This window comes from Lontra canadensis, unplaced genomic scaffold, assembly GCF_010015895.1.
Source record: "Lontra canadensis isolate GAN:19392208 unplaced genomic scaffold, GSC_riverotter_1.0 scaffold7, whole genome shotgun sequence".
Taxonomy (NCBI): Eukaryota; Metazoa; Chordata; class Mammalia; order Carnivora; family Mustelidae; genus Lontra; species Lontra canadensis.
Window position 1 is genome coordinate 22235208 of NW_022631001.1, and position 23174 is coordinate 22258381.

The 23174-nt window shown below is 38.9% G+C and overlaps 1 protein-coding gene and 1 pseudogene across 3 annotated transcripts in view; both read right to left on the reverse strand.

Moving 5' to 3' along the window:
- Positions 1-23174, reverse strand: part of ACER3 (alkaline ceramidase 3) — a 162325-nt gene that overhangs the window by 120191 nt on the left and 18960 nt on the right. The gene's annotated exons all lie outside the window — the stretch shown is intronic.
- Positions 9260-9384, reverse strand: LOC116865446 (annotated as a pseudogene).

Below are 23174 nucleotides of genomic sequence, written 5' to 3' on the forward strand. Positions count from 1 at the left end.
AAATTAATCAAAGAAACTTTTAGGAAAGGGAATAAAACAGTTGGGGATAGTTTCATAGATGTGATAAGATTTGATTTAGATCCTGAAAAGAGAAAATGAACTACAGTCTACTGGCATGTTAAGGACCAAGTACAGAACTTCACATTATACATGTGCTAACTTGCTTCTCACAACAACCTATTGAAACATTATTGTCCCATTAAGCAAACAATAAAGTCAGGCTAAGAGATTAATTTTTTTAAAGATCTTATTTATTTATTTATTTGAGAGACAGACAGCAAGAGACAGAGTGAGCATGAGTTGGGGGGAGGAGCATAGGGAGAAGCAGACCACTGCTGAGTAGGGAGCCAGATGCAGAACTCGATCCCTAGACTCCAGGATCATGACAAGAGCAGAAGGCAGATACTCAACCGACTAAGCCACCCAGGTGCCCCAGGCTAAGAGATTATTTAATTTACCCAAGTTCTCACAGTAAACAAATGGCATGGCCAAGATCTTATTCCAGGCCCATCGGTCCTTACAGTCAATGTTCTTATCCTTTAATGTACTAGCACAATGTTTGTGTAAAGAAGGTCCTTATTAATATTTTTAAAAATTACACCAAAGAGGGTGTGCCTAGGTGGCTCAGTTGGTCAGGCTTGATTTTGGCTAAGGTCATGATCTCAAGGTTGTGAGATCAAGTCCCGAATCAGGCTCCACACAGTGCAGAGTCTGCTTGGAATTCTCTCTCTCCCTCTACCCCTTCCCCCACTCATGCTCTCTCTCCAAAATAAACAAATAAAATCTTTTAAAAAATTATATCAAAGAGTATTCTATTAAAAATGTTTTAAGTAAATTCCCAATTGCACAAATAGCAAAGTAATTTGCCTCGGTGGAAGGTGAAAACATAAGGTGGGGAACTAGACAGACTGATAATTATATATCCAAACAACAGTTTTCAATAGTTTTAAGTAAACTTGCAGAAGATGCTGAAACCTGAAGAAGATGCCATTTCAGAGGGTCCTAGGATTCAAACTAACAAAAATCTTTACTGATGGCTGAGATAAAGGAATCAAAATATGCCCAAAGATACAGATAATATTAAATTCAGCTGAGATGTCAATACTATGAAAATCAGAAACACATTTCAAATCATCCCCTGGAGGCAGGGGGTAGGAGAGTCTTATAAACTACCTAAAACTCAGTTAAGGACAATGCAAAGTTTTATAAATTAGAATGAGAAACGTTTGTAAACCACAAATATAGGCTGCTGTGACAGACAGAATAAGGACAACTGTAAGAGAAAGATCCAAAGAGAGAAAGATAACAGTAGACTATTCTTGGAGAAAATCTGAATATACTACCTCAAAGCAAAATTTAGAGGTAAAAATGTGAAGAGATGGGTAGTGGTCATCCTTCTCGCTGCTTTACTTCAGCTTCTCTTTGGAATGTTTACCTATTTATGGCACCCTACTTTACACAAACACAAATCCTAAGTACTGAGAAAAGAGACTAAAATAAAGGAATCATTCACTTAACTAATAAAACACATCATATGAGAACGGCATGATTCCAGTCTTCAAATATCTGAAGGATTGTTAAACTATGGGTGAATAAGGTTTCCAGAAGCTGTAAACTATCAAAATTAAAATCACTGAAGTTACAGAGAAATATATTTCCACTCAATATAAGGCAAAACATTCTAAAATTAAAGCTGTCCAAAGAAAGCATAACAAGCTGCCTTATTAGATTATGAACTTTTTTGGACAGGAGCCATGTCTAACTCATATTTATAATGCTTTTCACTTGGTACAATACCAAGGACAGAGCAGGCACTAAGGAAAGTCTGGTAGAATGAATAAATCCATACATGCAGGCTCAATGAAATCAGAGTATAGTAGTTTCTCCCTTATCCTCTAGTATTATTCATAAAATTATGTGTTTCTTTCTCTTTTAATTTAACAATGGTTATGGCAGATGGCAGCGTGTTTTGCTAATAAGCTTTACATATAGAGAGAGATGAAAGAATGGATCAATTAAGAAAAAAGATAGTTTTATAGGATATTAGACATAACCTTAAAAAAAGTATTAGAAATATTTAATTTCAAAAAGAAAGTAAAACAATATGAAAATGACAAAAAGAGGAGCACGTGGGTGGCTCAGTCAGTTAAGCATCTGCCTTCCACTCAGATGTCCTGGGATCAAGCCCCATATCAGGCTCCCTGCTTAGTGGGAAGTCTGTTTCTCCCTCTTCTTCTGCCCGTTCCCCCGTCCCTGGTAAAGGCTCTCTCTCTCACACTCTCTCTCAAGTAAATAAACAAAATCTAAAAAAAAAAAAAAGACTAAAAGAAAGAAAAAAGACCTGGATTTTTGTTTTTGTTTTTTTTTAATAGCATCCTTTTATTTTTTTTAAAGATTTTATTTATTTATTTGAGAGAGAGTGTGTACGTGAGGAGAGGAGGGGGAAGGGTGGGATGGAGCAGAGGGAGAAGGACAAGCAGATGCCAAGCTGAGTGGGGAGTGTACCAGGGCTTCATCCCATGACTCTGAGATCATGACCTAAGCTGAAATCAAAAGTCAGACGCTTGGGTGCCTGAGTGGCTCAGTGGGTTAAAGCCTCCGCCTTCAGCTCGGGTCATGATCCCAGGGTCCTGGGATGGAGTCCCACACAGGGCTCTCTGCTCAGCAGGGAGCCTGCTTACCCCTCCCCTCTCTTTCTGCCTGCCTCTCTGCCTACTTGTGATCTCTGTCTGTCAAATTAATAAATAAAATCTTTAAGAAAAAAAAAAAAAAGTCAGACGCTTAACCAACTGAGCCACCCAGGTGCACCCCTATAGCAAATGCATTCTTGCTGTGAAACATAAGAAAATTCATACTCCAAAATTTCCTCTCTTCCACCTCTCTTCCCCTATGTACTTATTTTTTTAGTCATTTCCACATTGTCGATGCCTATTATTTCACAATGTCAAGGATGTACGTCTAGTTCTGCAAACATTTTCTACCTTTGTGGGTTTTTTTAATAATAGCTTTATCAATATATAATTCACATATCATAAAACCCTTTTCATGTATACGATTCAGTGGTTTTTAACATATTTACAGACTTGTGCAACCATCATGACTAATTTTAGAACATTTTCATCAGCCCAAAATGAAACCCCAGACCCATTAGCAGTCACTCCCCATCTCTCCTCCCCACAGTCCCTGGCAACCACTAATCTACTTGCTGTGTCTATGGATTCAGCTATTTTACACATTTCATATACATGAAATCATACAATATGTAGTCTTTTGTGTCTAGCTTCTCTCACTTAGCATAATGCTTTCAAGGCTCATCCATTTTGTAGCATGCATGTATCTATAACTTCTTTTTATTTTTTAATTCATGAGAGACAGAGAATGAAAGAGAGGCAGAGGCAGAGAGAGAAGCAGGCTCCCCACTGAGCAGGGAGACCAATGCAGGACTCGATACAAGAACCCCAGGATCATGACCTAAGCCAAAGGCAGACACTTAACCATCTGAATCACCCAGGGGCCCAGCTTCATTCTTTTAAATATAAAGTATTTGCCAAATAGTCCACTGGGTGGGTATGACACATCTTACTTATATATTCATTAGTTAAGACATTTGGGTTGTTTCCCATTCTTTTGACTTTATAAATAATGTGCTATGAACATTCATAATACATTTTTTTGTGTGTAGACATGTTTTCAATTCTCTAGGGTATATACCTAGGAAAGGAATTCCTGCATCATATGGTAATTCTATGTTCAGCCTTGTTTTTAGCCCCAAGTCTCTATTTAAATGGATATAGTAACTACCACTAGTCTTTTTCCCCATGACTTTTCTTCCCATTTTGCCTGTTTGTTTGTTTTTTAAACCATGATCTACTTGTTAGGATTTCATAATCCAACTTCATGTAGTTTTTCAGGGAGTTACACATATTGTATTCCCTGATATCTTGAGTGTTTGAGAATATTGTGCTCTGCCTTTATTCTCAAAAGACGACTTAGCTATAAAATGTTGGGCTCTCATTCCTTCAAAAGTGTGTAAGTATTATGCTGTTGTCTTCCCAATTGAACATTACTATGGAGAAGTTTGAAGTTAGCACGAATTTTTTCCTTGTAGAAGACTTGCTTTCTTGGGGCACCTGGGTGGCTCAGTGGGTTAAGCCTCTGCCTTCAGCTGAGGTCATGATCTCAGGGTCCTGGGATCAAGCCCCACGTTGGGCTCTCTGCTCAGCAAGGATCCTGCTTCCCCTTCTCTCTCTCTGCCTACTTGTGATCTCTCTGTCAAATAAATAAAATCTTAAAAAAAAAAAAAAAAGACTTGCTTTCCGGCCTAGACTCCTGAAGTATTACTGTATTATACTTGAATCTGTGTATTTGGGAAGATAATAGGCCTTGAGATTAGATAATGATTCTGTACCCACTTTATCTCTCTACACAGCTAAGAAAACATAGTAATAAAGACATTTTTGACTCCTGAGTCAGACTGACAATTTGAATCTGTAACTGCAAGCTGTAGTGCTACACATGTAATTTTCAGTAGCATCAAAACACATCACATACCTCAATACAAATCTAACAAAGAAGTTTAAGACTAAAACTCCTGACAGGTTTTTTGGGTACAAATTGAGAAAGTGGTTATAAACTTTATACAAAAATTCAAAAGGCCAAGAAGAACCCAGACAATCTCAAATAACAACAAAGTTAGAGTATTTAGAGATATCAAGGTCTATTAGCAAGGACAAACAAAAAGAATAAGAGAAAAGATCCCAAGAACCAACTTATATGGTCACCTGATTTATGACAAACATGGCCCTTCAGTGTAGTATAGAAAAAATGGTCTTTTCAATAAAAGGTTCTGGATCAAATAGATATTTACATGGGAAAAAACGAATCTGGGCCCCAAACTCATATTTTTTATTTTGAGATGTACTGCAGATCTAAATGTGAAAGGTAAAACAACGTAAATTTTAGAAGAAAACACGGGAAAATAGCTTGATGACCTTGGAGTGGCAATGAGTTTTTAAACATGAGACCAAAAGGTTTAACTACAAAGGCAAAAAAAACTATAAAGTTAAGATTATAAAGTCAAGAATAAAAGTTTGTTTTTAAAAAGCTGATTTAAAGAATAGATATGAAATTGCTTTATAAATAAGGAGTTATATAAATATTAGGTCATTTAACTTTACTGGACAAAAAAGAATGCACATAAAATGATCATGGACTGAAAATTTCTCCTTTAAAAATGGTACAAGTCAGGGCACCTGGGTGGCTCAGTTGGTTAAGCATCTGCCTTCAGCTCCGGTCATGATCAGGGTCCTGAAATTGAGCCCTGAGTCAGGCTCCCTGCTCAGCAAGGAGCCTGCTTCTCCCTCTCCTTCTGTCCCTCACCCTACCCACTCATGTGCAAGCATGTGTACTCTCTCAAACAAATAAAATATTTTTTAAAAATGGTGTAACTCAAGGACCAATCAAACTCTAAGTAGAAGTAATTTAGCTTCTACTTTCTATCATTCATTTATATTAATATTTTTTTTAAGATTTTATTTACTTATTTGATAGACAAGTAGGCAGAGAGGCAGGCAGAGACAGAGAGAGAAGGAAGCAGGCTCCCCGCTGAGCAGAGAGCCTGATGCGGGGCTTGATCCCAGGACCCTGGGACCACGACCTGAGCCGAAGGCAGAGGCTTTAACCCACTGAGCCACCAAGGCGCCCCTATATTAATATTTTTAATTATAAAAACAATATAGCCTTATTGTAGAAAATACAGGAAAAAGAAGAAGAAAATCCATTATTTTACCATCTTAAAATATCCATTTTTATCATTTTGGTGTTTGGGAAACCCTCACCAGAGGGTAATTTGAAAAAGAAGAGTTTACCATAAAGAATCATTACCTATGAGAAACTTGGAATAATGAGGGATTGGCTAATAAGAAGAGAATACTTGAGAATATAGATATAGCAGATATAAGGAATGACCACTATTCCTAGGTTGGAGATAAAATACTAAAAGAAGAGGTCTCAGCCAGGACTGAGATCTAAACCCTGTTGGAGAGGGCATGACTGCAGCTCACAGAACAACAGAAAAGTTGCTGTAGTGCCACAACTGCAGAGCTTACTGAAAATTATACCCTTAAGAACTTGTTCTTGGGGCACCTGGGTGGCTCAGTGGGTTAAGCCGCTGCCTTCAGCTCAAGTCATGATCTCAGGGTCCTGGGATCGAGCCCCACATCGGGCTCTCTGCTCAGCAAGGGGCCTGCTTCCTCCTCTCTCTCTGCCTGCCTCTCTGCCTGCTTGTGATCTCTCTCTGTAAAATAAATAAAAAAAATCTTAAAAAAAAAAAAGAACTTGTTCTTCATATGCCCTCTAGGGAGCCAGGGAAAGCTGATTACATGGAGTGGGGAGCTACTGGCCAGTGGATCCTTCTGACTGCAGTGCTCTGCAGGAGCTATCACTGTAAAAGCTGACAAGCTTTAAGATCAGGGCACTAGAATCTTCATGCACTGTCAGAGAGACACTAGATAAGCCACTTGTACTGCAAGAGCCAGGCAGTAGAGAAACTACCAGGCCAGCACCTCAGAACCAAGATGGAAAACCCTTCCCTCTTCCAATGTCTCTCCAGTGCCCTCTACTGGTAAAGTTTAACATTCAGCCTACTTAGCAAAGGAAACCTATGTAAAGGTCCATTTTCATGGAGCATGCAATGAATCAGTTTGGAGCTGAGGGGTAAGTTGGTAACTAGCACAACTATAAAACTATTTTTCATTAATCATGGCTGGGCATAACTATGGTTGCTGAAGGTTACCCCTAACACCAATATGATAAGAATGGGTTTTTTAAGATGGTAAACCGATCTTTCCTCTTTCTTCTGTATTTTCCACAATGCGGTTATACTGTTTTTATAGTTTAAAATTTAAATATTAATAATATAAATAAATGATAGAAAATGAAGGCTAAGTTACTACTCTTTGGAGTTTAATTGGGTTTGGGATGCTCCCAGAAAATTCAATTAAAAGTTTTTTACCAGAAGTGGGGAGCCTGGGTGGCTCAGCCATTAAGCGTCTGCCTTCAGCTCAGGTCATGATCCCAGGGTCCTGGGATCAAGCCCCTCATCGGGATCACTGTTCTGCAGGAAGCCTGCTTCTCCCTCTCCCACTCCCCCTGCTGGTGTTGCCTCTCTTCCTGTTTCTCTCTCTGTCAAATAAATAAATAAAATCTTTAAAAAAATTTAAAAAAAAAAAGGTTACCAGAAGTAAAAACTAGAGATTCAGTCATATACCACACAGTAAGTATACTAAAACATTAAAGCAAAAAAATATTTTTTTCATAGAGGGAATCCTATTTGAATATTGACTTAAGGAATTTTTTCAAATTTGAAAACTACAATATTTTCATACCCCCAAACACAATTTCTTTGTATTCTCCCACCAAATAAAAATTACAGACATTAACAACATTCCCATAATTTAGAAATTTCTTAGTAAGTAAAACCAAGTTTTGGGAAATGAAAAGAAAACTATAATATCAAAAGTAAAGGAAAGAAAGTCAAGGGGGAAAAGCAATATACAAACATAAATTTGAAACAACTCTCAAAGGATAAACAGTAGGAAGATGTTTGCCTCAGCATGACAGTAGGTGGAGCCAGTGCGCTCAGCGTCTTGGTTCTTCCAAATTTTGCCTGATACAAGAAAGCCCTGGGGCAACTGGGTAGACAATTGACAGCTGTATAACCACCACCCAAAATGGAAGATAAAAAAATAGAAGCATTAAAACCTGGTGAAGCTGATAAAATTATTGCTTTTGCCACTATGAGGAGCCCTCCTGCATGGTCAGCAAACGATCTTTGTGAGAGCAGTAACTCGTTTGAGCTTGAAAGCAACCTGACACTTTCCCCCCAAAGAAGTTCACTTTGTGAAATATTTTACTGCTTATACAGATGTTCAAATAATGTAAAAGATTCCCAGAACTTCAAAGACTTTGGAGCTGAAAGAAGACAGGCAGACCTTCTAATTTAATCTCCTCAATTTATATCAGGCAACATTTTATTCATACCACTTTCTAGCTGTGTTAACTTGGGAAAATTATTTATACTTAAGACTTAGTTTCCTGGGACTCCTGGGTGGTTCAGCCGGGTTAAGCGTCTGCCTTCGGCTCAGGTCATGATCCTAGGGTCCTGGGCTCCTTGCTCAGCGGGGAGCCTGCCTCTCCCTCTGTAGCTCCCCCTGCTTGTGCTTCTTTTGCTCTCTGATAAGTAAATCAACAAAATCTTAAAAAAAAAAAAAAAAAGACTTAGTTTCCAGACCTGTAAAGGGGGGGTGGGGGGCAAAATATTTAAATTCTTTAAAGTACAATGAAAACAATAACTATGACCCAAAAAGATCATATTAAGAATTAGGTGCTGGAATTTAAGAAACAGAGATGAATATAGGGAAAGGGAGGGAAAAATGAAATGAAATCAGAGAGAGAGACAAACCATAACAGACTCTTAACTATAGGAAACAAACTGAGGGTTGCTGGAGGGGAGGTGGGTAGGGAGACAGGGTACTGGGTGATGGGCATTAAGGAGAGCACTTGATGTAATGAGCAATGGGTATTAGCAACTGATGATTCACTAAACTCTACCTATGAAACTAATAATATACTATATGTTAATTAATGGACATAAAAGTAAAATAAATAAAAATTAAGTGCTGCCTGGGAACTGTCTTGATACTTAGATCAGCTCAGAACAGTTGTCAAAGGGGAGAAAGCTTGCTTTCTAATTCAGAACAATAACAAAGAAAAAGAAAGAAAATAGTAGTATATGCTATTTCACCCAGAGTTTAAAAAAATCATACAAACGCATACTACATTATTAGGTACTCCTTTATTAAGACAGATATCAGAATAAAACAGGAAACCAACATAGGTATATCTTACTTTAAAGAATTATAAGCACAAATTCAGTTCAATTTGACAAACACTTATTAAGTATTTCCTATGGGCAAGGCACTGAGATGGGAGATGGGAAGAAAGGTTTAGCAAGTGAATAACTCTGGTTCCTGTTCTGGGAAAATATATATACAACTTAGTAGGAAAGACCAACAGGTAAACAAATAGCAAGGGAGAATGGCAGGACCAAGGGGCACCCAACAACATACTCAGGGGAAGGGAAGGAACTCAAGAAGAGATTCAGTAAGGAGCTAGCACTGGAGCTAAGCCTTGAAAGAAAGAAAGATAAGAAGAATTTATGTCACTACTAATACAAGAGTCATTCTATTTTCTTTAAAGTACATATAGTAGCTTCAAAAAAATTATTTAATTTATGAAAACTGGTTTTACACATTATTTTTTAATTAGCAATAATCGCACCTCGGATAAACCTCATTGGCTACGATACTGCCACTGTGCAAAACTTACACATTATTTTTTAAAACACATTCTATTTTCACTTTACTGCGTATTTAATAAAAATAAAACTTAAAACTATTTATGATAAAATAATAAAAATGAAAATGTCCGTATTAAGTTCAAGAGGAAGTACATTTTAGGTTTGGGAAGAAAGGCCAATAGATAGTGGTCTCTTAAAGAGATAAAAGAAGACCTTGGAAGCCTCACATTAGTTACGGCTCAGGTACTATCGTCTATTAAGACGGAGATCATAGGGAAAGGGACAGGCTCATAGCAAAAAAAGAATGTTGTATTTATATAATGCTGCTTTGAAGAAGGCTCAAAGATGAGAGCTGAACAGTGAGAATAAACAATTAACAGAAAAGAACGATACAGAAGACATGAATTAGAAGAACAGGGGAACTAAAGTGGTTCTGATCTCCCTGGAGAAATACTTAGTGAAATAAAGATTTCAGATTTATCCAAAGGTCAAAAAAGGGGAAGTTTCCAAACCATATTCAGGATGAAGAGGCATTCTGAAATAACAAAATCAGAAAATGATTATTTTGATAATCACCACTTCCTCTCCACTTTCATTAAAACTTTCTTTTCAGGGCCCAACTCAGTTTTGCTTAGTCACGGTACTGAATATGATCACTCCCTCTTCTTTCAGCACAGACTGTTCTAACCCCTCATCTGGCACTTGGCACAGATTGCCCTGTACAGATAGCTTTCTTTCCACTAAATCAAAACATAAGTATTTACATTTACGTCCTTAAGTTAAAAAAAAATTTTTTTGAAGATTTTATTTATTTGACAGAGAGAGATCACAAGTAGGCAGAAAGGTAGGCGGGGGGGGGGGGGGGGGGCCCCGGACAGACTCCCCGCTGAGCAGAGAGCCTGATGTCAGGATGGATTCCAGGACCCTGAGATCATGACCTGAGCTGAAGGCAGAGGCTTAACCCACTGAGCCACCCAGGTGCCCGCTTTAGTTAAATTTCTTAAGAGCAGCAGCCTTATATTTATTCACTCATTCAAAAGCATGTATTTACTGAATATCTACTATGAAAAGCACTATAAAGGAATACAAAGGAAAACCAGACAGACTCTGCTCTCTTGCAAATTAAACTAGTGCCAAATTTACAAAATAGTAAAGATATTCAAAAACTGATATCATTTCATAAGTAGTTCAATTATGATGTAATGGAGTAATTCTTTACTCACAAATTAATCTCATTTATCAGATTTATCGTTAATTCAAATCTAGTCTCACTAAATTTTTCACTCACTCATTTACTTAGAACTGGAATGCATCAATTAAAAGTCATGAATATACCAGAAGGAAACAATCAAAAAAACTAAAAGGCAGTCTATGGAATGAGAGAAGATCTTTGCAAATGACATATCTGATAAAGGGTTAATATCCAAAATCTATAAAGAATTTATCAAACTCAAAACCCAAAGAACAAATAATCCAGTTATGAAATGGGCAGAAGACATGAATAGACACTTTTCCAAAGAAGACATATAGATGGCTAACAGCCACATGCAAAGATGCTCAAAATGACTCATCATCAGGAAAATACAAATCAAAACCACAATGAGATACCACCTTATACCTGTCAGAATGGCTAAAATTAACAACACAGGAAACAACAGATGTTGGTAAGGATGCAGAGAAAGGGGAACACTTTTATACTGTGGGAATGCAAACTGGTGCAGTTATCTGAAAAACAAAATGAAGGTTCCTCAAAAGTTAAAAATAGAACTACCCAGGGCGCCTGGGCGGCTCAGTCATTAAGCGTGTGCCTTCGGCTCAGGTCATGATCCCAGGGTGCTGGGGTCGAGCCCCACATCAGGCTCCCTGCTCTGCGGGAAGCCTGCTCCTCCTCCTCCCACTACCCCTACTTGTGTTCCCTCTCTGGCTGTCCTTCTGTCAAATAAATAAAATCATTTAAAAAAAATAGAACCACCCTATGATCCAGCAATTGCACTACTAGGTATTTGCCCAAAGCATATAAAAATTCTAACTTGAAAGGATACATGCACCCTGATGTTTATGACAACATTATCAACAATAGTCAAATTATGGAAAGAGTTCAGGTGTTGTCCATAAAAGCCAAATTATGGAAAGAGCCCAAGTGTCCACAGATAGACGAATGGATAAAGAAGATATGATATATAACTATATATTATAGATAGATAGATAGATAGGCAGACTAAGCCACCCAGATACCCCAAGCACCAGGTGTTTTATGTAAGGGTTGAACCACTAAATTCCACACCTGAAACTAATATTACAGTGTATGTTAACCAACTGGAATTTAAATATAAACTTGGGGGTGGGGATGCATCTGGGTGGACCAGTTGGAGTCTGCCTTCAGCTATGGCTATGATCTCCAGGTCCTGGGATGGAGCCCCATGTTGGGCTCTCTACTTGGTAAGAAGTCACCTTCCCCCTCAGCCTCCCTCTGTGATTTCTCTCTCTCAAATAAACGAATAAAATATTTAAAAATAAAAATTAAAAAATAAAAACTTGGAAGAAAGGGGTGCTTGGGTGGCTTATTAGGTTAAGCATCCAACTACTAATTTTAGCTCAGGTCAGGATCTCAGGGTCATGACACTGAACCCTGCATCAGGCTCTGCAGTCAGTGGGGAGTCTGCTTCTCTTACCCTTAGCCCCTCCCCACATGCTCTCGTTTTCTTTCTTTTTCTCTCTCTCAAAATAAATCTTTAAAAGGAAAAAACAAAACAAAACAAGAAATGAAGGGGCACCTGGGTGGCTGAGTCCGTTAAGCATCTGCCTTCGGCTCAGGTCATGATTTCAGGGTCCTAGGATCAAATCCCAAACCAGGATCCCTGCTCAGCAGGGAGCCTCCTTCTCCCTCTGCCCCTCCCTTTGCTCATGCACAGGCACATGCACTATCTCCCTCTCTTTCTCACTCTCTAATAAGTAAAATCTTTAAAAATCAATCAATCAATAATAAAAACTTGGAAGAAAAAAACAATTAGGAAATAACTAAGGTTTCACAATAAACTGACATAGTAGTCAAATAATTAACTAGTAGCAGACTAGTAAGTTGTAATCTACAGAAGGCTTTCAAGTGCAGAAACAATAACTATGAAACAATACAAAAGTTGCTAGGCAGGGTATATTGGTATTTTTCCTAAGAACTGGCTCCTGGCACAATAAAGAATGTTTATTTCCTGAATTTGTACCTCAAATACCCCATATCACCATGGGGTGGGGGGCAGTAAGTTTAAAGGGGTTGGAAAAGCTTTAAAATAACTGGGGTATTAAACTACCTATGTAACATCCCAAGTACTTACTGATACTACAATGATTCACTCCACCTGTAGGAATAGTTGACAAAAACAGAGCAAATTGAAATTCATTATCTATTTTGTACCAGATGCTACACAATGACCTTTAATTACAGAAACTGTAAAATCCAGAAAAAAGAATAAGGTACCTGGGGGTAAGAGCAGATCTTGAAGGAGTAGGAAACCTAAATTTCATCTGGTTCCAGGAATTCAGCTAGTTATCAAACTATCTGAATACCTACAAACTCCACAAGATATCAAAGAAAAGAATAGCAGCAATTCTTTGAACACAAATGCAACCATTTTCTGGAAGGCAGGACCTGCAGAGAAGCGAATCCAAGGTGATATACGGAAGACAGACCGTGGCGAGGAGGGAGCCTACATCAGCTGGCTCCCGGCAAGTGACAGAGCATCGGAGCACAAAATCCGAACTTTTAGAAGTCTGCTCAGCGAAGGGACGTCGCTCCAGTGGCTAAGCGGGGGTGGAACCCTCACCAGTGCAGCATGGTCTCAGGACCCTCGGGGTCACAGAAAGATGTTGGAAGGGGTTGCCTGAGTGTGGCAGAGCTCCCAGGTGTTGCCGTGGGGAAGCTGGTTGCACAGACTGAGCTGAGGAGTAGGATCTCAGCCCGGGGTTGCCATAAACTGTGATCTGTGGCACAGTCGGCCTCTTTGAGCAGGGGCCCAACAAGTGGCAGAAACAAGGAGACTCCCCTTCCTCCTCTGGGAGGAGCAGCACAAGAGCGTGCTGCAGGAATCAACTGAGCTTGGAGACTCCAACAGGTGTCACGTATCAGAGATAGAAACGCTCATCATAGGCCAGGTGAACACAGAGTGTGGCTGGAGACCAGGGAGACAGGAGTGATTGATTGCTTTTCTCTGAGGGCATACTGAGGAGTGGGGCCCTGAGTTCTTGCTCCTCCTGGCCCAGAGATTGGGGGACCACCATTTTCATTCTTGTCCTCCAAAGCTGTACAGAAAGCTTTCAGGGAACAAAAGCTACCGAGAGCAAACCTGAGCAGATTACGTAGCCTGGGCCCTGGCAACGGTGTGTAACTCCACCTGGGGCAAAGAGACTTGAGAATCACTGCAACAAGCCACTGCCCCAGAAGATCAGCAAGAGCATCCAGCCAAGGCCAAGTTTACCAGTCAATGAGAAGTGCAAAATTACAACGCTAGGGGAAGGGAGCACATAGAATTCATGGCTTTTTCCCATGATTCTTTAATCTTTCCAGTTAATTTTTAAATTTTTCTTTATTTTTTTCTTTTTAAATTTTTTTGAATTGTTCTTCCTTCCTATTATAACCAACATCATATCAATTCCTTTTTTAAAATGTTTTTAATTTTCATTTTTACAGTCATATTCCATCCCTTCATTGTATTCAATCTTATTTTTGTGTATATACGTTTTTCTTTCTTTAAAATTTTCGGATATAGTTTCCCCTCCCTGGACTGGACAAATCATCTAAGCAAAATATCAACAAGGAAATAAAGGCTGTAAATGACACACTGGACAGATGGACTTCACACATATATACAGAACATTCCATCCCAAAGCACCAGAATACACATTCTTCTCTAGGGCGCATGGAACATTCTCCAGAAGAGATCACATCCTGGGTCACAAATCAGGTCTCAACTGGTACCAAAAGACTGGGATCATGCCCTGCATATTTTCAGACCACAGTACATTGAAACTAGAACTCACCCAGAAGAAAAAAGTTGGAAAGGACTCAAATACATGGACGCTAAAGAGTATCCTGATAAAGAATGAATGGGTCAACCAGGAAATTAAAGGGGAATTTTAAAAAATTCATGGAAACAAATGAAAATGAAAACCCAACTGTTCAAAATCTTTGGGATGCAGCAAAAGACAGTCCTGAGAGGAAAGTACAGAGCAATATGAGCCTTTCTCATAAAACAAGAAAGGTTTCAAGTACACACCCTAACCGTACACCAAAAGGAGCTGGAGAAAGAAAGGCAAGGAAAGCCTAAACCCAGCAGGAGAAGAGAAATAATAAAGATCAGAGCAGATCTCAATGAAATAGAAACCAAAAGAACAGTAGAACAGAGCCAACAAAAGTAGGAGTTTGTTCTTTGAGAGAATTAATAAGATTGATAAACCCTTGGCCAGACTTAACAAAAAAGAGAAAGGATCCAAATTAATAAAATCATGAATGAAAGAGGAGAGATCACAACCAACACCAAAGAAATACAATTTTTAGAAGATATCACAAGCAACTATACACCAGCAAATTAGACCATCTGGAAGAAATGGTTGCGTTCCTAGAGATGTATAAACTACGAAAACTGAGCCAGGAAGAAATAGAAAACCTCAACAGACCCATAACCAATAAGGACACTGAAGCAGTCATCAAAAATCTCCCAACAAACAAGAGCCCAGGGCCAGACGGCTTCCCAGGGGAATCCTGCCAAACACTTAAAGAAGAGTTAATACCTATTCTCCTGAAACTGTTCCAGAAAATAGAAATGGAAGGAAAACTTCCAAACTCATTTTATGAGGCATCACCTTGATCCCAAAATCTGACGAAAACCCATCAAAAAGAATTACAGACCAATATCCCTGAAGAACATGGATGTAAAAGTTCTCACCAAAATACTAGCCAATAGGATCCAACAGTACATTAAAAAGGATTATTCATGGGGCACCTGGGTGGCTCAGTGGGTTAAGCCTCTGCCTTCGGCTCAAGTCATGATCCCAGGGTCCTGGGATTGAGCCCTGCAATGGGCTCCCTGTTCAGCAGGGAGCCTGCTTCCTCCTCTCTCTCTGCCAGCCTCTCTGCTTACTTGCGATCTCTGTCAAATGTATGAATAAAATCTTAAAATCATTCACCACAACCAAGTGGGATTTATTCCTGGGCTGCAAGATTGGTTCAACATCCACAAATCAATCAATGTCATACACTACACTAATAAGAGAAAGAACAAGAACCATATGAACCTCTGAATAGATGCAGAAAAAGCATCTGACAAAGTACAGCATCCTTTCTTGATCAAACTCTGCACAGTGTAGGGGTAGGTGGTACATACCTCAATATCATCAAAACCATCTATGAAAAACCCTCAGCAAATATCATTCTCAATGGGGCAAAATTGAGAGCTTTTCCCCTAAGGTCAGAAGCATGGCAGGGACGTCCACTATCACCACGCTATTCAACATAGTACTAAAAGTCCTAGCCTCGGCAATCACACAACAAAAAGAAATTAAAGGCAACCGAATCAGCAAAGAAGAGGTCAAACTCTCACTCTTTGCAGATGATATGAAAATCCAAAAGACTCCACCCCAAAACTGCCTGAACTTATACAGGAATTCAATAAAGTGTCAGGATGTAAAATCACACCAACAGCAAGACAGAAGAAAGAGAAATTAAGGAGTCAGTCCCATTTACAACTGCACCCAAAATCTTAAGATACCTAGGAATAAGTCTACCCAAAGAGGCAAAGAATCTGTACTCAGAGAAGTATAAAGTACACATTAAAGAAACTGAAGAAGACACAAAGAAATGGAAAAATGTTCTATGTTCATAGATTGGAAGAAAAAATATTGTGAAAATGTCTATGCTACCTAGTGCAATCTACACATTCAAAGCAATCCCTACCAAATACCCATCAACTTTTTTCAAAAAAAATGGAAAAAATAATCCTAAAATTTATATGGAACCAGAAAAGACCCTGAATACCCAGAGGAATGTTGAAAAAGAAAAGCAAAGCTGGTGACATTACAATTCTGGACTTCAAGTTCTGTCACAATACTGTAATCATCAAGACAGTGTGGCAAGGGCACAAAAACAGACGCGTAGATCAATGGAACAACAGAGAGGCCAGAAATGGCCCCCTCATCTCTACGGTCAACTAATCTTCGACAAAAGCAGGGAAAAAATGTCCGGTGGAATAAAAGTCTCTTCAACAAATGGTGATGGGAAAACTGGACAGCCACATGCAGATGAATGAAACTGGACCATTTCCTTAGATCATACACAAAAACAGACTCAAAATGGATGAAAGACCTCAATGTGAAACAGCAATCCATCAAAATCCTTGAGGAGAACACAGGCAGCAGCAAACTCTTCGACCTCAGCTACGGCAACTTCTTCCTAGAAACATCGCCAAACTCTTCTCAGCAGGGAGCCTGCTTCCCCCTCTCTCTCTCTGCCTGCCTCTCTGCCTCCTTGTGATCTCTCTCTCTGTCAAATAAAAAAAGAAAGAAAGAAAAGAAAGAAAGAAAGAAAGAAAGAAAGAAAGAAAGAAAGAAAGAAAGAAAGATCGCCAAGGCAAGGGAAGCAAGGGCAAAAATGAACTATTGGGACTTCATCAAGATCAAAAGCTTTTGCACAGCAAAGGAAATGTCAACAAAACCAAAAGACCACTGACAGAATGGGAGAAGATATTTGTGAATGACATATCAGATAAAGGGCTAGTATCCAAAACCTATAAAGAACTTAAGGGGCGCCTGGGTGGCTCAGTGGTTTAAAGCCTCTGCCTTCGGCTCAGGTCACGAACCCAGGGTCCTGGGATCGAGCCCCACATCCGCATAGGGCTCTCTGCTCTGCAGGGAGCCTGCTTTCCCACCCCCCTGCCTGCCTCTCTGCCTACTTGTGATCTCTGTCAAATAAATAAATAAAAAATCTTTATTAAAAAAAAAAAAAAGAACTTAATCAAACTCAATACCCAAAGAACAAAGAATCCAGTCAAGAAATGGGCAGAGGACATGAAGAGACATGTAGGCAAAGAAGATATCCAAATGACCAAGACACATGAAAAAATGCTCCACATCACTTGGCATCAGGGAAATACAAATCAAAACCAGCATGAGATACCACCTCACACCAGTCAGAATGACTAAAATTAACAAGTCCAGAAACAACAGGTGTTGGCAAGGATGCGGAGAAAAGGGAGCCCTCCTACACTGTTGGTGAGAATGCAAGCTGGTACAGCCATTCTGGAAAACAGTATAGAGGTTCCTCAAAAAGCTGAAAATAGAGCTATCCTCTGACCCAGCAATGGAACTACCAGCGATTTACTCCAAAGATACAAATGTAGCGATCCGAAGGGGCATGGGTACCCAAATGTTTATAGCAGCAATGTCCACAATAGCCAAACTATGAAAAGAGGCTAGATATCCATCAACAAATGAATGAATACAGAAGAAGTGGTATATACAATGGACTATTATGCAGCCATCAAAAAAGTGAAAACTTGCCATTTGCAAGGACATGGGTGAAAGTAGAGTGTATTATGCTAAGCAAAATAGGTCAATCAGAGAGGGACAATTATCATATGATCTCATTGATATGAGGAATTTGAGAATGAAGATAGAGTATCATAGGGGAAGGGAAAATGAAACAAGATGAAAGCAGAGAGGGAAACAAACCATAAGAGATTCTTGGTCTCAGGAAACAAACTGCAGGTTGCTGGAGGGGAGGAGGTGGGAGGGATGGGGTGGCGGGGTGATAGACATTGAGAAGGGTATCTGCTATGCTGACTGCTATGAACTGTATAAGACTGATGAACCACAGACCTGTATCCCTGAAACAGATAATACTTTTTATAAATAATACTTTTATATGTTAATAAAAAAAGAAAAAAAAATAAAAAAATTCAGGAACGATTGTTCCATAATGGGGAGTTTAGGGACAATTAGGAATCCCAAGATAATTTTTAAAAATTATTTAGCTCATCATACAAAGTGATCAATGAAAGCTGTTCTCTTCCATTAAGAAAACCAAAGGCGTTGGGTGGGAAGGTGGTAACACAAGGTCTAAGAACCAGAGTGGGTGCTAACTGGGCATTTTGGAAATTTCACAGTTGAAATGGACCTCGCCCATCACCTGACCTGCCACTTACCTTACTTGCACGGGAGCACAGAGACATCCAGGGTGAGGCCCAGCGACCCATGTCTGGCTCTCCCAACGTCCGGGCCTGTGGTGGCAAAAGTGCGGCTGCACACAGAACGAATGGGATTCTTGGGTCTTGTGATTCCACTGCCGCCCTCAGGGCTGGCACTTTGAGGATGGCTTTCCAAAATGGGGGTATTATATGCAACCGATGAATTGTTGAACTCTGCATCTGAAACTAATAATGTACTACTTACTGGCTAATTGAATGTAAATGAATTTAAAAAAAGAAACCTAAAAATTGATCATAAAATGAATTAAAAAAAAAGAAACCTAAAAATTGATAATTTACATTTTGCCATGTCTGCATCAAGCTTTTATTTTAATAAATTAAATGAACTATTACTGATATAATCAAAGTCAACCATCTCTCCAGTCAAATTCCCTTCACACATTTCCAGAGAAAATGGCTAGTGTTAATTTGGGTGCATAATTGTAATTCATTTAAAAATTATTTTACATATATGTATGTCCAGAAACATACAGTTCTGCTTTGTGCTTTTTATGTTTATCTAAATCGCATAACTCTGTATCACTCCACAAAGTTTTTTTGTTTTTGTTTTTGTTTTTAAAGATTTTATTTATTTATTTGATAGAGATCACAAGTTGGCAGAGAGGCCAGCAGAGAGAGAAGGGGAAGCAGGCTCCCCGCTGAGCAGAGAGCCCCATGCGGGGCTCAATACCAGGACCCTGGGATCATGACCTGAGCCAAAGGCAGAGACTTTAACCCACTGAGCCACCCAGGCGCCCCTCACTCCACAAAGTTTTAATCAATAAAAATTAGTTGAGAGTCCAGTAGATAATTATAATAGTCCATTCCTTTCAACTGCTGTACAGTATGCTATCATAGGAAAATACCAATTTTACTTATCTATTCCTATACCACTGGACAGAGGGAAAAGCAGACTCCCTGCTTTAGAGGGAGCCTGATGCGGGACTCGATCCTGGGACTCCATGATCATGACCGGAGCTGAAGATAGCTGCCTAACCAACCAAGCCACCCAGGCACCCCTGTTGCTATGTTTCTTTTATTTAACAATATTTCATTGAACATCTTTATGTCCATTTATACAAGTATCTTGCTTACTGCTTTATTTGCATAAAAAACAGACTTCCAGGACACCTGGGTGGCTCAATTTGTTAGGTGGCTGCCTTCGGCTCAGGTCATGATCCCGAGGGTCCTGGGATGGAGTCCTGCATGAGGCTCCTTGCTCAGTAGGAAGCCTGCTTCTTCCTCTGCCTGCCTCTCCCCCTGTTCTCTGTGTGTCTCTCTCTGCCAAATAAATACATAAAATCTTAAAAAAAAAAAAAAAGACTTCCTAGTTGGAGAAGAAGAAAAGGAAAAGAGGAAAGAGACGGAAAGGAGTCCTGAGCTATCACAGAGGCAGAAGGGCAAACAGCAAGGGTTGAGAATGCTCATTAGAGTTCCCTTACATTCATCCTCACTATCACTGCCATATTTCAGGCCTTCTTATCTTAACTTGTATGAGGTTTAAAAAAAAAAAAAAAAGGTAAAAGTAAGTGAAAAGTAAAAGAACGTATGTACCATGTATTATTTCACATGAGGGGGGTGAACAAATATCTTTTCACTTTTGATACAGAAATGTAGGTTCAGTGTATTTTTTTTAAATTTAAAGTAAGCTCAAACAGAATAAAAATAAAGTTTATCTTCTAAATCACTTTTTAAAGAATGGAAGTATCCTTTACATCTGCTGAGAAAATCAAGTCACAAAATACTACATAAGGCATAGTCATATATTTTTATTTTTAAAATATGTGTGTGTGCAGAGAGAAAAACAGAGAGAGAGAGAAAGAGAAAAGACATTATGGAGGAGACACAGCAAACAACTGCTCCTAAGAAATGGTCCATAAGGCCACAGGTGTGGGTTGAGGGTGAGGTGACACAGGAGTTGGTAGCACGGAACCTAAGCCACTGCTTATGCAGATCAATTATGCCTCATGGGCCTCCCGGGGCCAAGTCTGATTTTTACATTTCATTTTGTAATGTAATGCTGAACAGGGTGATTACTGGTGCTTTTCATTTTCTTTTTCTGCTTCTTTGTATTTTCTCTATTTCCCTTCACAACATTTTGAAGAGCTGAACTAAGTACTTCCCCAAGTCTAAAGTGTACACTTCATGAAGATTTCACCAGTTTCTCCCAGACTTAGCACTGTGCCTGGCATACTGAAAATAGTCAATCAATATTTGCTGACTGATTCAAAATTTTCCACAATAAGTAATTACTCTCTAATAAGAAAAACAAGAAAAGTGGTTTCCACAAAGGAAATGCATATGAACATTAATTTTATCAACATATGAACATGATTTTAACATAATAAAAAAAATACAACATACCATAATGGAAGTTCATAGAAAATGGTATCAATTCATTAACCCTTGGCTTGGTATAATTGATGAAAACTTCACAGAAGAGATAATATTTCAGTGTGCCTTAAAGGGTGAATAGGAGTTTAAACAAGTGCAGAGAACAATATCCGAGGTAGAGAAAGCACACGAATGTACAAAGCCAGAAAGAACATGTTGTGCCTAGGAAACCATGACAAATGACTTTTATTAAGCCTAGGAGGAAAGTTGTATTGGGAGCTACATACAGCAACTCTGATACAGTGGAACTAATACAAACATGGACAGTATGTCTATGATCTTGCTACCAAACTACACAAAGTCTGAACTCTTCCAGAGAGAGCAAATGAGGAGTAAATGATGCAGAGGAATGATAAAGAGAAGAATAACTTTAAGTTTACAGACTGGATACAGTTGGAAGGGGACAAATAAATTATGACTACAATAATCCAAATGTGATGATAAGTGATAATAAGGAACTGAACTAAGATGGTTGTGAGATGGGAGAGAGGGAAGAGAAGGCATGAATGACTAATTTAAGAGTCTTCTATGATGAAAGGATATATTCCCAACTGGTTACACAAAAGGCAACCAAAAGCATGCAAATATATAACTTCACTGAAAAACTAATAAAATGTCAAAAATGTTAAGAAAGTTACCCACTTTCTTTCTATGGAAGGAGGAAATAACTCAAAATATGCAGGACCATTATCATAAATGTTCCTCAAACAGATTTTTCATTATAATTAAATAAGGTTCTTAGCATGGTGACTAACACATAGTGTTAATAAATATGACCTATTAATATTGTTTTTAACATTTCCAAAAAAGACCATAAAAAAGTAATTTTTCCCTAGAAATCTGTATATATATATTTTTTTTTTTTAAAGATTTTATTTATTTATTTGTCAGAGAGAGAGCGCGCGAGAGCGAGAACGAACACAGGCAGACAGAGTGGCAGGCAGAGTCAGAGGGAGAAGCAGGCTCCCCACTGAGCAAGGAGCCCGATGTGGACTCGATCCCAGGACGCTGGGATCATTACCTGAGCCGAAGGCAGCTGCTTAACCAACTGAGCCACCCAGGCATCCCTAGAAATCTGTATATATTTTTAATAAGTAGTGGTTCCTCCTTAAAACCCTTTTATTAAAATTTTGAATTTTTAATTGAAGTATAGTCAACATGTTAGTTTCAGGTGTACAACACAGTGATTCAACAATTTTATACATTACTGAATGCTTCCCATGATAAGTGTATTACAATATTATTAACTGTATTCTCTATGCTGTATGCCTCCTTAAAATCTTTTTGTGAGATCTCAGAATTCAAATCTTCCCTGTTGCTTAGGGATAAAAAATTTCATCAGATCTAATTGTTGAAAAAGTCATTAAATAAAAGATAAAGCACATAAAACCATTCAGCAATGGTAGGGAGGTCACAATGAGGATTTTAAACATGTCTGTGCAGAGTAGGGCCCTTTACCGTTAACAAATTCTATCTTCTTACTTCTATAATATCTAAACTGTTACTTCCTCAGTGAAGCCTTAAATAAGCAAGCAGGAAATCACCTAGAAACTGTGAGGTCGTGCTTACTACTCCCCTAACTGCCAATACCACTTTGTTGATGATCTGTTTTTTCTTCACTAGTCTTCCTAGTTGTCAAGGATGATGACTTAATGCCAATTTCAAAGGCATACGATATACCTTGTACATAGCAGGTGCTCTGAATATATTTGTGTACAATAGGGTCGATTTACAGCTGGACTGGGAAAACTCCATCCTCATCTCTGAGTACATCTGGCTATCTGGCTCTTGGACAAGATAAGGTCAATTAGATTTATGATGTGCTGTTTCAGGTCCAAAACTACCTGGTGACCTGTAAACCAGTTTGTTTACTGACACATTTTCACCTGATAGAACTGGTTAGCCAGCCAGGCTTGACTACATGACCAGAGCAACATAAAAATACCCCCCTATGAACTGCCTTGAGCTCTCCACAACCCAGGATTTATCACACAGACCTTGGTGGTCAATCCAAGGATGAAATGGACCTGTGTACAAATTGGGATTCTAGACAGTTTCCCCTTAATGTCCCCCACATTCTTAATGCTTCTCCACTCTCTCTTTCTCTTGCTACACCAAATCCTTTAAACAAAAGCCTTAGGTAAATATGGAGACTCATGAGTCCTTTCAAATACCCAAACTTGAAAGATCTT